This window comes from Callorhinus ursinus, unplaced genomic scaffold (genome assembly GCF_003265705.2).
Source record: "Callorhinus ursinus isolate GAN/ISIS: 27379988/994484 unplaced genomic scaffold, GSC_fseal_2.0 scaffold3, whole genome shotgun sequence".
NCBI lineage: Eukaryota > Metazoa > Chordata > Mammalia > Carnivora > Otariidae > Callorhinus > Callorhinus ursinus.
The window spans coordinates 63,556,834-63,573,777 of NW_027397065.1; the positions used below are offsets into that span (position 1 = coordinate 63,556,834).

The window sequence follows — 16,944 nt, forward strand, 5'->3', positions numbered from 1 at the left end:
TTTAAGTCTGAACCACCCCCTTCTAGGGACTGGGGGGCCTCTTTCACGTCTGCCTAATAAGGTTTCCTTAACAAAAACCCACCTTCCCCCGGCATGAAATCCTCTCTTGCCTGCTCACGGGGAAGCTGCAACAGTCATTTCTGTTCCGAAAGAGCAATTTTTCCTTCCCTGTTACACAGGCAATTTCCGCTTCTGCCTACAGGCCTCACTTTGATTCCTAAACCATAAGAAGCTTTTCTTTGTGCCAATTCCGTTTTTCCAATTACTTACGTATTTTTTCATAATTTCATAAAACCATTTCGTATGTGATTGAAAACAAAGAGCATGATCCCATCACTCTTCCAGGCACTTTTCATTTTCAAATGCGCCGTTTTAGTCTCTATCCACCCATGCATATTTTAAGACATCTATGTTTTCCTCGTCTGCTTTTTGACTTGACGTACTATGACTTTCCATGTCTTCATTGCTATTTCTTAATGGCTGCTGAATATTCCATCTGGTTATTGCCCCACAGCTTAGCTACACATTCCCCATCACAAAAGGAGGGACTTTTGTCTGTCGTGTTCACTGATGAATCCCAAACAGTGGGAAATAATGCCTGGCATGTAATAGGATTTCAATAAATACCTGTTGAATTGAATGAATGAATGAGACAGATTGTTTCTAATTTCTTATTGCTATAGGCAGGATGTAATAAATATCTTCATGCATACCACATTTTTCTCTAGCTTACGATTTCCTTGATATAATTTTTTCCCTGATATTAAAAACTGCAGTGGCAGCAGTTTTAATAAAAATTGCTTTTAATAGTTAATAAAACCAGCAGCAGCAGCAGTGATTATAATAGCTAACATTTACTGAGCAGTTACTACATGCCAGGCTCTGTGCTAAGCACTTTATACCCAAAAAATCATTGACTCCTCACAACATCCCTATGCAAAAAGTACAACTTACCCTCATTTTACAGATGAAAAAGCAAAGGATTGTTATTTGCCCACAATCACATAGCTTGTACAGGGCAGAGATGGGATTTGAACTAAGGTCTATCCCACTCCACATTCTTGAGCTCTTAACTATGACTTATAAGATCAGAGGGTATAAATGAGCTTATGACTCTTGGTACATATCGCCCTGCGGCTTTTGAAAAGACTGTGGCTATTTAGAGAATCCTTATTTTAAGGTATATCACCTCATAAGGTGCATGTACTTGGGTATTGTTTTTTATTCAATATGACAACCTTTACCTTTCAATTGTAATGTTTAGCTCACTAACATTTAATGTAATAATGGGCTCACTTGTATGTAAATACCCACCCTTACCATTTGTCCAAACTGTTCTGTGTTCCTTTCCTCTTTTTTTCTTGCTTTATCCAGATTGGTGTTGTCTTTTTAAATTCCATCTTCCCTTTCTATTAGCTGGGTGGATATATATTCTTTTATTCTTTTTAGAGGTTATCAGAAAAGGGTCTTTATTATAAAATCTCCTGGCACTCAATAAATACTATTGGCACATTTTTTGCTAGATACTCATTAATCAACCTCAATTAAATCATCTCCCAGAGCTGTCTTCTCTGCACACAGCACTGTAGGTCATAGACTCCCCCAGAGCAAGACAGCAGAATTCCCTCTGTATAGGCAGTGTCAAATTCTGGCTGTAAAATATTAAGCAGCTCCTGTTGTCCTCAAAGGCGTTCACTCCAGTACAAACAAGCAAGCGAACCATTCGATACCCAAAATCAGATGGCCATCTGTGTAAGACACAACCTGAGCATGGGCTGATGGCAGAGATGGCCTCAAACCCACCCCCTGGCACAGACAAAGCCCAGCCTGCCTCGTGCTGGCCTCACAAAGCCCAGAAGACTCTCCCTGGGGAATAGAACCTTCTCCCAAAAGTCTGATCCAAAATGTTGTTCATCCTTGCCGGGGCTACCTACCTTCAAACATGATATGATAACACTTTAATTACGCATTCAAACAGAGGGCATACACATATCCCTTATTGTTGGCTTTGGATGATGATATTCATCATTTGAGATATTCTCAAAACTTTAAAATGAAACCATGTTGCCAAGGGCTGGAGCAAAATTGGCTTGAAAATAGCCTAAGACCTTCCTCCTCCCTCCATCCTGCAGCTCATAGATCCAGAGTTTGGGGTGGGGTGCCAGTTGTCTGAGACCCCAGGGTATCTATGCATGCATTTCGGCAGTAAAGTTGTCTAGGAATCCCTAAAAATTATCTCCCTGTGGTCACAGACACAAATAATGAGAACAGAAAATATCCTTCGCCAAGGAAGTAAGTTATTTCTGTTCTTTTAAAGTATGATTTTGAATCTGTTAACAAAGCTTTGCTGTCTTGTCTGGAGTCAGAAAGGTCAGTTTGAGGTTAAGCCCAAGTGAACGGTCCATGATGGAATAAACACAGCACAACCCAGGGCTATGTGCAATGTTATTCTTTTACCTTCTTCCTGGAATTTCAGAGGTTGTGCAAATGGAATACAAAAATGGACAAAACAGTGCAAAATAATACCAGGCGTGAAATCTGCTTACTTGAAGATTCAAAGAAATAAAACACACTTTAACAATGGATCTGCCCAGCTCTGCTCCCTGTTCCCTGATAACCATCCCTTCCCCCCAAAAAGAAAAACTTATAGTTTCTCTTTCTTTCCATGAGACTTTGGTTTCTAAAACTCTTTCTCCCTCTCTCTCGCTCCTATATACACACAGAAAAAGAAAAGTGGGATGTTCAGCTCTGGATGGGAGAGCTGAAAAAAATCAGCCAAGCCAGAGCTTTTCAAACTTCTTTTAAACCAAAGGATTTGATTATTGATTAAACCTCATTTGTAAGCTATATTGGCTCTGCCTGGAGTAATGCTGTGTAACAAACAACCGCCTAAAATAGAATGCTTTTAACATTTATTCTCCAGCTTACAGATCTGCAGGTTGAAGATAAGCTGGTCTAGTTGGAACTCAGGCTATGGGTTGGGTTTGGGTCTGCTACACACATCTCTCATTCTTTCTAGACCAGCTGCTACCTATAGGCCCATTCTCCTAGTAAATGGAAGAGCACAAAAGGCAAGAGAACTCTGGCAAGCTCATTTAAAACCTCTGTTCATGTCACATCCTTCCTCATTCCATTGGTCAAAGTAAATCACGTGGTCAAGCCCAAAGTCAGCAGGATAGGAGAATGTAGTCTGTTCCAGGAAAGACAGGGGAGGGAGTGATTACAGGCTAACCAATGATCCAATCTATCACAGAAATCAAATATATGAAATAGACATAGGTGATTCTTTGCTAGTTGAATGAGGGATGAAGGGAGCCTAGATCCCATGCTCTTCCCCACCCCCCAAAGTCCCAGTGAGTCCTCTGGCAACCCCAGGGGCTTCAAAGAACATGGCATGAATTTTGGGGCAACCCACTCATTTTGCAGATAAGAAAACTGAGGTGCAAATATTTGTAACAACTTGTCTACCACCTGAGAAGCATCGGGTAGGAGGCCACCCGTGAGAGGACCTTTTCTATGAGTTTTCACCTCTGATGACAACTGGTCATTTTCCAGTCTCTAGTCATAGTTACAGGGATTACAACAGTCACATGGTTTACAATTTGTGTAAATTGCTTGCAGGTGGAGAAAATGTCCACAAACCAGGTAGCATAGTAAATAAGAAAAAGAGGGAGAGGCGAATACAGTTCTGACTACCAAATCTCAAACTACTTATTTCACAGTACAAAACTCAAAACCAGCTCCTTCTATTCCTGGCTACCCATCCATGATTTGACGTAGGTTAGAGCAGTGACAGACAAAATGAGGGAGAACATGGTTGAGTTAAATTCTAAATGCATCTTTGATGAAGACAATCCTCAAATTAAAGAATAAAAATGATATCATAATTATATTTGTTGGTAAATGAAGCCTTCAGAAGCCAGAGTGTTAGGAAGAGGCTAGAAGCTTTCCCAAGGCTGTAACTCTGAGCACTCAAGGCACTGCAGGGATTACCCAGGGTTTGAGGATGTTGGCCACCAAGGAGACCTATAGGTCTGGCTAGAGACTTTAGCAGGTACAGGTGTCAGAAACATAGAGTAGGCTGAAAGCCATGAAAAGATTCACCACCGGGGTGAGGTCAGAGGCACACCAGAATCCCAAAGAGGGACAGGTGTTTCCAGTCTAACCCAGACCCTGATTGCAAAGTTGAGGATTGGTGTAAGAGATGTGAGCCCTCAGTGCTTAGGGGGTCAAAAGAGCCCAGCTTCTGGGGATAAGACAAAATGGCCAGGCTATTCCACGACCTGAGAGTGGAGAGGGCTCTGTGGTTCAGTGTCCAGCAGCCCCTGAGGTCGGCTTCCTTTATCCTAGCCTTTCCGAGCTTGAAGTGTTAAAGCTGAGCGTCAGGCACACGCCCCTCTTGGTTCTGAAGCTTTTACTCCATCTAAGCAGCATGAGGCCCCCCCACGGTGGTGGTGATCGTGTCCTGTGTCACAAGAGCCAAACAATGTCCCCGTGTTCCTTCCCTCTCTGGCTCCGATTTCAGGCGGGCAACACGAAAATCTGTGCGAGCTCTGGAAGGCAGCGTGAAGCTGTGACCCTCCGGAGGTCCGACTGGGGCACTCGCTGGCTCAGACCCGCTGCTCACCTTGGTGGGGTGGGCACTGGCTGGGCCCACAGCATCTCCACCGCCCACGGGGTCTCCTCCAGCTTCTCAGGGTCCTGGGCCAGGTGCACGTGAGCCTCCGTGATGATGGGCGTCCACTTGTCCTGCGGGCCACCTGTGTTATCAATATTGGAGGCGGCGAGAGTCCGATGCAAGCTCCAGTTTGTTCTTGCTCTCCCCCACGTCACATCCAACTTTCCACCCCACGTGTAGGCCCTGCTGACCTGTAGAAACTTTAGGCCCAACATCAGACACAGAGGCAACAGCCTTGCATAGACTTTTCCACTAGCTCTCAAATTGGGTAAGCCTAATCTCTGTAACAAATCCCTTATTCCAGGTCACCCAGAGTAGCTCTGCTTTCCTCACCAAAGGCTAACCGATACAACCAGCTATTCCCATTGCCTCAGCAAATACAAAGATCCTTCTGTTCCTCTGAACAGAACATTGATACCTCCTCCAAGCTTCTGCTTTCTTGATTGAACTTTCATCACCACCGAACTTTCATCACCACCAAACGCTCATCACCACCACCTCTACCGCCCCCAAATAACCAATACTGCTACCGCCATCCCCAACCCCACCAGCATTCCCGTTCCCCACCCCAGCACCACTGTCATGGTCCCCATCCCCACCACCAGCACCACTGCCTTGCCTTGTCACCACCAGCATAACTGTCACCCCTATTCCATCTCCGTGATTTTCATAGCCATACAATCATCTAGGTACGATGATTCTACTTTACAAATGAGGAACTGAGGCCCAGAGAGATTAAGTAAGTTGTCAGCAGCGAGGGAGAGGCTTAAACCCAGGTCCAGCTCCAAATCCCTGCTTCCTTCACGACACCCTGCAGCCTCAGGAACTACATGCGACAGAGCAAAAGAGGGTGGTGGTCAATGAACAAAACAGAGGAGGCAAAACTGTGCTGACCAGGAGGGGAGTGGCAGAGGAAGGTGTGGATTCAGACAAGACCACCAGAGCAGAGCTGGGGTGGGGGGACCAACGACGTGGGGTGGCACCTCTGACCCAAAGCTGCATGGGGTTCAGAGACCAGGTGGCTCTGCTTCTGCAGATCTCAAGGCCAGGGCCCCAGAGCAAAGTTTGCTCATGGCAGGAAGGTCAGCAATCAGGAGGACAGAAATCCCACCTGGCCTCCAAAGGCAGGGCCAGTAAGTTAAAAGGGGTGAGAGTCCAAACTGACAATGGGAAACACCTGCAAAGCCCGCTCTATGCTTTAGCCAGAATGGTTCTCAGCCCTTGCCACACATTAGAAGTATCTGGAGAGGGGTGCCTGGGTAGCTCAGTCATTAGGCATCTGCCTTCAGATTAGGTCAAGATCCTAGAGTCTTGGGATCGAGTCCCGCATTGAGCTCCCTGCTCATCCGGGAGCCTGCTTCTCCCTCTCCCCCTGCTTGCATTCTCTCTCTCTCTGTCAAATAAGTAAATAAAATCTTTTTTTTTTAAAGTATTTGGAGAGTTTTACACTTGCTAATCCCCAAGTTTACACTCAAAACCTCTATTATCTTTCTAATGTTCCCCCAGTTCATCTTCAAGTGCAAGAAGGATTGAGAAGCAATGCATTAAACCAGTACAATACTGGGCTCATGATTTTCTTCCACTTCAGTGCCCAGAATTCCCTCACACTCCAGTGGGACTTAGGTGGGCTCTTGAATTAAGTGACACTGGGGGCCAAGTGGTGGTAAAGCAGAGGAGAGAAAAGAATCCTCCCCAGAAGAGAGGGAAAAAAAAAATGACCGTAATTTTAGACAGAAAACTTCACCTGTTTCTTATTGGGGTGTGAAAGAAGTAGAGGATTCATCTACAAATTGAAGCAGTAAGAAAAGGAACATAAGCTGGAGGAGACCCCTGCAGTTGGAGTAAGGTGCTGCCCTTGTCCTCAGCCCCAAGGTGAAGCTGACTTATTTTCTACGATATCCAAAGGCTTAATGGAACAAGAAAAATCAACAATAGCAATTGTTAACATTTGCCCAACACTTACGTGCCCAGCACTGTGCCAAGTTCTTTACATGTAGTAACTCTTTTAATTCTCAAGGCAACTCTATGTGGTGGATGTTAATATTTTCCCCATCATACAGATGAAGAAACTGAGGCACAGAGAGACTAAAGAACTTGCCCAAGTTCACACAAGTATCAGAGCTCTGATGGTATCCCAGGAATATGCCTCCGGACTCTATACTCCTAACACCACACTGTACAGCATCTCAATCCCCATGGGCCCTTGGGTAGGTAATATCATTCCCACCTTACAGGTGGGGAGACTGAGGTTAAGCAAATTTCTCAAGCTGCCATATTTCCCCACTAGCACAGCCTGGACTTGGAACCTCCACAAGTAAAATACACCAGAGCGGCTTAGGGATAGTTTGACCCAGAGGCAGAGAGATATTTCTAAATGCCCATCTCTTCGCCAACACCACTCCATCCTTCACACTCAGAGGCTACACACGCAATTATCTTTCAAAATAACTGCCTTTTAAAAAATCTCCCCAAGACCAAAACCAGCATTGGCATGTATGGCACGTCTGAAAATGGCACATAAATAGAAGGAAAGGGTGAATCCAGCCTCGCTCTAGGTTAGGCAAAACATCTCAGATTATTTGTTTCAAACATTTTGCAATTGGCAAGACCCAAACCACATTTTTCCAAGCATTCCCTTCTCCACCCCAGCCCTACCCCCACTGCCCCGCTTTACATTGTAAGCCCATGTGTATTTCCCCAAAAATGGAATCCATATGTCTCTGATCCATTTACACTTAACTCATCAAATTGTAGTTTGCTAGGAGTTGTTTGTTGCCCATGAAGCCTTCTGAGACTGTCCGTGAGGCCTTCAAAAGGCTCTTTCAGCCTCTTTTCTTAGAAATAGGAAGCTACATTGAGCTAATGGCAAATGGAACTGGAAATATTGGCAATAGGAGGGAAGACGCTCTGCGACCAGAAAGTTGCTTCTTATTCTCCACTTGGCAGAAAAGCAAGGAGGATCCCCCTGAGGTCATACCGTCAAGGTCCTAGAAACTTGCTCTGGTTAGAACACCAAGGCCAGGGTTGGGTCCGATTTTGTTTTGAGCCACAGTCACAGTCCCTCTGTTGCCATGGCCTCTAGAGTGGCTCTGGAATGTAATGGAGAGCCAGCAGCACGTCCCTGCCCCGGGTCACCGGTGATCCTGATGGTATCAACGGCTTTGGTGGAACTAAACCCTGTATACTGGGTTTCTACCTTGTCAGGCAAAGATCTTGCAAGGTCTGTTTTTCCAACTGCCTTAACAAAACACGCACACATATAGACAACAGACCAAACACTTCTCAAAACAAACCATTACATCTGATATGGTTTAACTCATCCATGTTTTTTGGCTTTAGCAAAAGGTTCTAGTTTGGGGTTTGTTTTTTTTTTAATTGCTTAAATTCAGCTCACTTATGTCCTTTGGGAAAACTGATCTATGTAAATGTGATTTAACTAAAGGGGGTCTGAGCCATTCACATGTGTTTTACATTTCCTAATCATCCTGAGCTCTGTACATAGTGAGCAGACTGAAAAATGATGGTGGTCTCATTTCAACATCAGTTTTTAGCCATTCTATCTCCCAAGAATGCCGAACAATGCCTGGGGAGAATCTCACTTCCTATTTCCAGACGATCAGAAGTTGGTATATATGAAAACCCTGGACGTGTGTGAAGTTGATTGGATGGGCAGAAGACCCATTAAGAAGACACCAATTCTTTAAGATGTCTCCATTCTTAAAAATCGGCCAAAAGTTTAGCAGAGATTCACTTTAAATGTTCTATTCCCCTGATTAAATTAAATTCAATAAACATTTAAGAAATGCCTACTGTATTAGTTTTCTATTGTTGCATAACAAATTACCACAACTTCAGTGGCTTAAAACAACATACATTTACTATTTCATAGTTTCCATGGGTCAGGAGCCTGGGCATGGCTAAACTGGGTCTCTGCTCAGGCTTTCATAAGGTTGCAATTAAGGTGTCAGCCGGGCTACATTCCCATCCAGAGGCTTGACTGAGGAAAAATCAACTTCCAAGTTCATTTGACTTGTTGGCAGAATTCACTTCCTTGTGGCTATATGGCTGAGCTCCCCGTATTCTTGATAGCTGTTCGCCATGAACTGCGCTCAACTCCTCAAGTCCTTGCCTTGTGGGCCCATGTTCTTAAAACATGGATGTTTGTTTCTTCGAAGCCAGCAGAGGACTCTTTTCCTTTGGGAAGGTCTAGGCTGGCTTAAAGGCCTTTTCACCTGATTAAGGCAGGCCCAACAGCATACTCTCTATTAGGGTTAATCCAAAATCAACTGATTTGGAAACTTCATTATATCTGCAAAATCCCTTTCCTTAGCCACATAAGGTAACCTAATCAGGGGAGTGACATCCTTCATATTCACAGGTCCCATTCACATTCAAGGAGGGGGAATTATATAACGTGTGTATACCAGGAAGGTGGGAAGCTTAGGGGCCTGGGGAATCTAAGAACTCTGCACACCTGTACAAGAGTATGGTGCTACATAAGTTATGAACCCTACCTTCATGAAACTCATACCCTGACAAGGGCCGTGGGTATGCAACAAGTAATTAACTACTTCATGAGATATATTCTGTAATAGAGCTATGTTCGGTGTTCGGTGTTAAGCAATAGTACAAAAGTGGCCACACAGAAACTGGGATTTATGAGATAAATAGGTGATTGGTGAGATAAATAGGCAGCAAGTGTGGGGAAGGGGTGATTAAGTGGGATTGGCTTGAAAGAATATGGTGTGATTAACATTACCAGAAATTTGATTTTGCTAACAGTTAAGCAAATGTGCTGAGCATTTTTATTTGCTTTATTTTTATTTATCTTCTTAAAACAAAAAGAAAAAAATTAATTGCTTTATTTTTTAAAAGATATTTATTTATTTATTTATTTGAGAGAGAGCGTGAGAGCGAGAGAGCACGAGCAGGGGAGAAGGGTAGAGGGAGAGAGAGAGAAGCAAACTCCCCAGTGAGCAGGAAACCTGACTCAATCCCAAGACCCCGGGATCATGATCTGAGCCGAAGGCAGATGCTTAACTGACTGAGCCACCCAGGCACCCAAAAATGAGTTTCGTTAAAGCCTGGATGATGGACCATGTGTACGTGTGTGTGTGAGATATGCTGCATATGACTCAGCTATTTACAGCAACCATGAAAATAACACCAAGGGGGAAAATGTATCATAAATTAACACTGTAGCTGCGATGGACTGAATGTTTGTGTACCCTCAAAATTCTATACTGCAAGCCCTAATCTTCAGCATGATGGTATTTGGAGGTGGGATCTTTGAGAGGTAATTAAGTCACAAGGGTGGAGCCCTCATGGCAGGATTAGTGCCCTTATAAAAGGAAACATGAGAGAAATGATCTTTCTGCCATGCGAGGCTACAGTAAGAAGGCAGCCATCTATAAACCGGGAAGAGGGCCCTTGCTAAAACCCAACCATGCTGCCACTCTGACCTGACTTGTCACCTCCGGAACTGTGAGAAACAAATGTTTGTTGGTTAAGCCACTGGCTCATCTTGTTATAGCAGCCTGCACCGACTAGGGTAGCAGCCATATGAGAAAATACGCTCCTGGGTCTCCTTAGGGATGGATAGACCTTTATAAGCAGAAGTTCCCCTGAACTGGTGTTTCATTCCAGAAAGATGGGATAAGTCCACCCCTACAGACTTAACAACAAGAAGAGCCAAGGCAATTTCTGTACCCAGAGCACAAAGAACAGCAACTGAGGCTGGATGCAAAGTCAGGCCCATCCCAGCACCTGAGGTGCACGTGCTGACCTGCACCCCACATCCTGGCACTTTCATAACTTGAAACAGGATTCACTTTTGAAGCTGGAGGCCTCTGATTCTTCCACCACAATATATAAACATAGGCCAGAAAGGAAATGCCTCTAAAAAACACAGTAGTCTCTACGTCAACCTCAAAATACCTCTTGAGCCACTAGGAAGATGACAATATTGTAAACCAAACACAACCAGCATGCAGGTGGTTGGGTCCACGGGTTTCATTTCCATTGTCAAGTCTGCCCTGGGGTATTTCCTGGTGACTCAGACCTGCTCAGGTTGGTCTGCTTCTCTGTGGGCCTCTGAAAAACCCCACGGCAGAGGGAATGCTTGAGATACGACATGAGGAGGCCTGCACTCCTGTTTCCGTTTAATTTGTTCTTTCATTTACCCAGGATTGTTGGAGGACAAGTTTTCCACGAATTGGATAAATGGGTTTTCTAGACAACTGAAAAACTCACTAGCTACAAGATGTTTGCACTTTATTGTTTAAATTCTCCTAAGATATGGGCACATATTAAGAGCATGGGCCCTGGGGCCAAGATGCCTGGGTTTGAATCCCAGCTCCACCACACACTCACTGTGTGACATGGGGCAAGGGAACTAACTTTTCTGTGCCTCTGGGGACCATCCCTACTTCATAAAATAGTGGTAAGGGTTAAATAAATCAACTAGATAAAACACTCATGTACCTGGCACATAATAATCATCTCAATGAGTAGTACTGTTGTTACTATAAAACAAATGTAAAATATAAAAGATAAGGGAGACTTTATTTCTCCGGGTCATTTTCATAAACACTAAACAAAACACTGTATATATATATACACATAGGATATACTCTATACTACTCTACACCCACTCCCACTAAATATATATAAATACACACACACACACACATATAAATATATAAAACCATGCCTCTGTGACCCACTGGAACATATTAGGAAGATGACATTTACCCCAAATGACCTCAGAAGGTGGTTTTTTAATGCCTTGTGTTTGTCTTTTTAAGACATCTTTGCCAGGCACCTGGGTGGTTGGGTGACAGCCTTTGACGCAGGTCATGATCCTGGAGACCCAGGATCGAGTCCCATGTCAAGCTCCCTGCTCAGCGGGGAGCCTGCTTCTCCCTGTGATCCTACCCCTCTCATGCTCTCTCTCCCTCTCTCTCAAATAAATAAACAAAATCTTAAAAAAAATAAAACAGAAAACATCCTTGCCTCCTCTCGTTGGTCTCACTGTTATCCACGGTCATGTCTGGCTAGCGGTCTTCCCCTCTGAGTTCTTCTTCTACACTTCTGTGACTGGGCAACCAGATTACACAGCTTGCTCTAAGTGTGGTAGAATAAGAGCACAGAGATCCGAATAACATTGAGCTTGCTTTCTGGATCTTGAACATGTTCTAAATCTGTGGATTTCAGCCACCTGCACAGGTCCTTCCTGCTCTGTGAGCACATCGCAGGGGCCCCCATGGTGGGGGGAGGGGACCGGCCAGAGGGACGTTTACCCAGTAGGGCTCCAAGTCCTCCACTCCTACTTCAACCAGAGAAACTCTGTTAGAGGTTTGATGTAATGAAGTTCTGCATACAGCACTGTTTGAAGAAAAGCTTCCACTGCTAAGGCAATAAATAAACTGACAGCTTCTGTTCTCCAGAGTCACAGATGACATCTGGACACACACTCTTCTCCGTAAGTTTGAAGTATCTCAAATATTTAAAAAAAAAGAGTCACAAGCCAAACCATCACTGGGAATTAAACATAACAAGAATTCATATATGATAAATGAGATGAGACATCTATATAAAGCATTTTCAAATGTGCCACCATACGTATGATTTGTTTTGTTTTGTTTTTAAGATTTTATTTATTTATTCATGAGGGACAGAGAGATAGAGAGGCAGAGGGAGAAGCAGGCTCCCAAGGAGCAGGGAGCCCGATGCGGGACTCGATCCCAGGACCCTGGGATCACGACCTGAGCCAAAGGCAGATGCTTAACCATCTGAGCCACCCAGGCGCCCACCATACATAGGATTTGTAAAAAAAAAAAAAAAATTAATGAGATTAGGCTAACCTCATGTCTCACTGGAGATCCACCAAGTTAAAAGTAAATAAATGTAAAATGAGTTATACTTTTGAGAAGTCTAAACTGTTAACCGTGGATACATATTGATGGGAGTGAGTTGCACAGTTGGGAAAAGGAGAATTGTTCACAATCATTCATAAGAGTTTTTCTAGAACTCACCAAAAGAGAGTCCAACAGCTGAGGCCATGTTTCTACTCAGAAAAATCCTTTGAGTGAAGATGGGCACATTAGCATGACATAAATGACCTTTCAGCAACATCAAACTCCCTCTTGTTCAAACTCTATCCTTACTAACTGTAGCAGTTAGGACTGTTTTGGCTGCAAAAAAAGTAAAACACAAAAGAGACTTTTAAAAGCTTAAACAAGATCAAAATGTATTTCTCTCTCACATTCTGGAGGTAGTTAGCCCAGGGCAGACACAGCACTCCGTGATTTCAGGGATCCAGGCTTCATTGACCTGTTGCTCAGCCTTGAGTGGCTTCTGTTTTCAAGACCCCTTCTGACCCAAAATGGCTGCTAGAGCTCTAGACATTATGACTGTGTGCTAGACAGCAGGCAGGAGGAAGAAGAAGAGAAGGAAATTCCCCTTCCTTTCAGAAGATTTTTTCAAGTTTCACATACCCCTTCTGTTTTCATCATATTGGTCATAACTTAGTAATATGGCCACACTTAGTTGCACAGAAGACTGGGAAATATAGTCTTTACTCCAGACAGTTCTGTACCCAGCCAAATCAGGCAGTCCATCACTATGAAAGAAGGGAGAACAGATAATGGATGACAATAAAAGTCTCTACTATGCCAACTCACCTCCTGATTTCTATTTTAACTTCCTAAATGGACCTATTCAACAAAAATAGTGATATCCCCATTATCCACTCTTCCCCCAATTATATTTTTAAAAATTAATTTTCAAGTCAATGTAATGCCACAAACATTTGTTAAGTACCTATTATGATTCATATAATGGAATACTATTCAGCAATAAAAAGGATCAAGTTATTAATATATGGAACAACATCAATGAATCTCAAAATGATTATGCTGATTGAAAAGAGCCAGACCACAAAAAATAGAGTACATGTTATATGATTCCATATACATATAATTCTAGAAAATGCAAACTAATCTAGAGTGATGGAAAGAAAAAACTTGGTTGTCTGGAAACAGTGGGAGGAAGAGAAGAAGAATTGCAAAGAAAGCTTTGGGAGCAATGGATATGTTCATTATCTTGATTGTGGTGATGGTTTCATGGGTATATATATATATATATATCAAAACTCATCAAATGGAAAACTTTAAAAATGTGCAGTTAATTCTACATCACTTATACTTCAATAAAGCTATAAGATAATTTAAAAAAAAGAACCTATTACATGCCTGGCACTATGCTAGGCACTGAGGTTACAAAATAAGCTATGAGTTCTGTCCCCAAGGGGCTCAAAGTCCAGTAAACTGTTCTGATGAATAAAATAGGCTTATGGGTGTAGATGGGGTGATTGGCTCCCCCAACATCTGATTTAGTTCTCAACAAATGGACTAAAGCAAGCAATTCAGTCTACAACTGAGGACCAGATCCCAGCCCATGGGTCCAGTCAACCCCCAAAACCCAGCTTGAAGCCCATCAGTTTTAACCATTTTATAGTGAGAAGCCATGTACATGTACACACCATCCTTTAAATTTATTTCTGCGTATGGCTATGAATACATATGAGGAATAGTATTAATAGTTTAAAAGTCCCAGAGTTCATTGTATATTTTCCACTTTTAGAAATGAAATCCAAAGGCATGCTCTCTTCACTTTTCACATCTGTGTTGCAGAGCCAAGAAGGATCATATGACAAAGACAAGAAGCCGGCACAAATGAATCTTTAGAAGGAATAGTCTAGCGAGACAGCTATTTTGAACTGCTGTTTCCAATGACCAAGATTGTTCATGTCTTCACATCTCTTGGTAATACTCTTGTAGCACGGGTAACATTGCAAAAGTGCAGTGTTAAGCTCTGGAAGTGTTAAATGTTGGCTCAAGGGCAAATACTATACATCAAATTCTTTACTCTCTTTTCTCCTCAACTTTGCACCCCCTACTTCTTAGGGCTTATGAAGGTTAATAGGACATTTCCTTAGAACTGAAAGCCATTGCTACTACCTTTTCCACTTTGAGAAAAAAAATCATAAAAAACAGTGGTTGCCAGGGTTTGGGAGGGAAAGAGACAGATGAATAGGCAGAGCACAGAGAATTTTTATGGCAGTGAAGATGCTCTATATGATACCATAATGATGGGTACATGTCATTATACATTTGTCCAAATCTATAGATTATGCAACACCAAGAACAAACTGTAAACTATAGATCCTGAGTGATGATGATGCGTCAACGTAGGTACATCAATTGTAACAAATAACCACTCTAATAGGAGATGTTGGCAATGGGGGAGGCTATGCATGTTTTGGAATGGGGGTGTATGCGAAATCTCTGTACCTGCCTGTCAATTTTTTTGTGAACCTAAAACTTGTCTAAAAATATAAAGTCCTAATAAAAAAAATCAACATGCAAATGGTAATCAACCTCATTAGAGTTATATTAATCCTAATAAAAAGTGAGATATTACTGCCCAACATATTGACTTTTTAATTACAATAATCAAGGTGTTCCCATAGTAGGTAGGAGTGTATATTGGCATGTTCCTCTGGACAGTAATCTGGCGAGATGTATAATGAGCCTTTTGAAAAGTTCCTGACAATGTATGCATAAAATATTTCCAAAAGACTATACAATAAAGTATTAACCGCTTTTAAAAAAAAAAAAAATCACCAGTTGCTGAATAGATAGCTTCTTAAAAAGTAACAAGATTAGATCAATTCACAATCCATGCCAAAGAAAGAAAAAAATTTCCCATCACCCATGAGGCCTTTCCGGGGGAGCTGTGTGGCCTAAAGAGCCCTGAGCAGAGTTGTATCCAATGCTGCCCACAACCCAAAACACCTCCTCCTCTTACCCTAACCCACTGCTAACACTCCTGTATTATTGACCCTTTTAGATTCAGATGCTGAGACTGAATTGTCCTCTGGGAAAAGAAAGCAAAAATCCAAATGGCCCACATTGCCCAGAGAGTCTCAGAGGACCAATATAAGGTAACCCCAAGGGGTTGGTTTGCATGATCACCATGGACCTAGTGGGGGTACGACAAAGGCCAATGTGAGATGCATGAGGTGATGACAGTAAACTTTGGTTATGGGAAATTTTCTCGAGAACCAGTACATCATATTGTAAAAAACTAATCTGGAGTCAAGCGATGAATTATTCCATACATGATCACCAAATCTTAATTCTTTTCAAATATCAATGTGTTTTTAAAGATCCATGATTCAAAGCACTCCTTTCACTTTTATTCAATCTCCTAATAAAGGCAGACTTGCTGTCCTCATTAAGCTCAATTTATTGGCACTTGAAGCATACTGACTTCCTAGTATATGATTGCCTTAATTTCACTGGAAGTTCCAAAGCCAAGCAACTCCGCTGATGAAAATCATCCCTCCCCAATACTCCCTTTCTGACTGGGCACCTCTGTGCATTGAAAACACATTTTCAAAGCTAACTAGGAGGGACTTTCTCAGCTCTTATCACATTAATCTTGTGGTCTTAACTTTTTTACTGGACGTCCCTTTCTCCCATATGTCCTTTCCTTAAATCGCTTTGAGGATGGCGTGAGATACTTCATCAAGGAGAGGGCCCAGTGCAAATGTGGAAGGAAGGAGAGAGAAATCAGCAACAATCTTCAACATTTGTTCTCTAATGGCAAGCAGCCTGACCCTCCTGCATAGAACATTTGAACCAAATACTCACTTCTGAAGCTGATGGGAATCATTCTGCCTGAAACAGAAGTCCCTCATTGTAATGTGGCTTTCATGAGCAGACATTTCGGGGCAGGGGGAGGTTTGGAGCAGGAGGATGTCAAATATGGCCATGAAAACCTAACATTGTGAAGCCTACAAAACACTCATAGCTGCAATATGGCGTCAGTCCCAATTCCCAATATGTCACAGAGGCATTTACCACATCACCCAGTGACTCTCCCAAGCACATCTACTTTGTGCTTGCTTTGTGCCCTTGGACAGGTCACTCTTCACCTCTGAGTCTCATTTCTCATCCATACCAAGTAAAGCCTGGACCAGGGGACCTCTATCGTCCATTTTAAGTATCTATTCTGTTCTGGAATCCAGTCCGTGGAATTATCTTGATTCTCCCCTAGTGACCACGCTTTGTCTTGGTGCCTTAATTCTTCATGACATCACTATTCTTAAGACTCCTCAAGAAGTATAATCTGATTTTTAAAAAAAATCACTTCCAAAATGCCAGGAGAGAACCTCTTCAGGTGCAACGGAGAAAGTT

At 42.7% G+C, this 16,944-nt stretch overlaps 1 long non-coding RNA gene across 1 annotated transcript in view; it reads right to left on the reverse strand.

The window, feature by feature from the left end:
- Positions 1-16,520, reverse strand: part of LOC112819885 (uncharacterized) — a 78,830-nt gene extending 62,310 nt beyond the window's left edge. The window contains exons 1-2 of the long non-coding RNA XR_003206988.2: positions 16,399-16,520; positions 12,715-12,873 (exon numbers count right to left, since the gene is read on the reverse strand). This is a non-coding gene — a long non-coding RNA (uncharacterized lncRNA). The remainder of the gene's footprint in view (positions 1-12,714; positions 12,874-16,398) is intronic.
- Between the last annotated feature and the right edge of the window lie 424 nt (positions 16,521-16,944).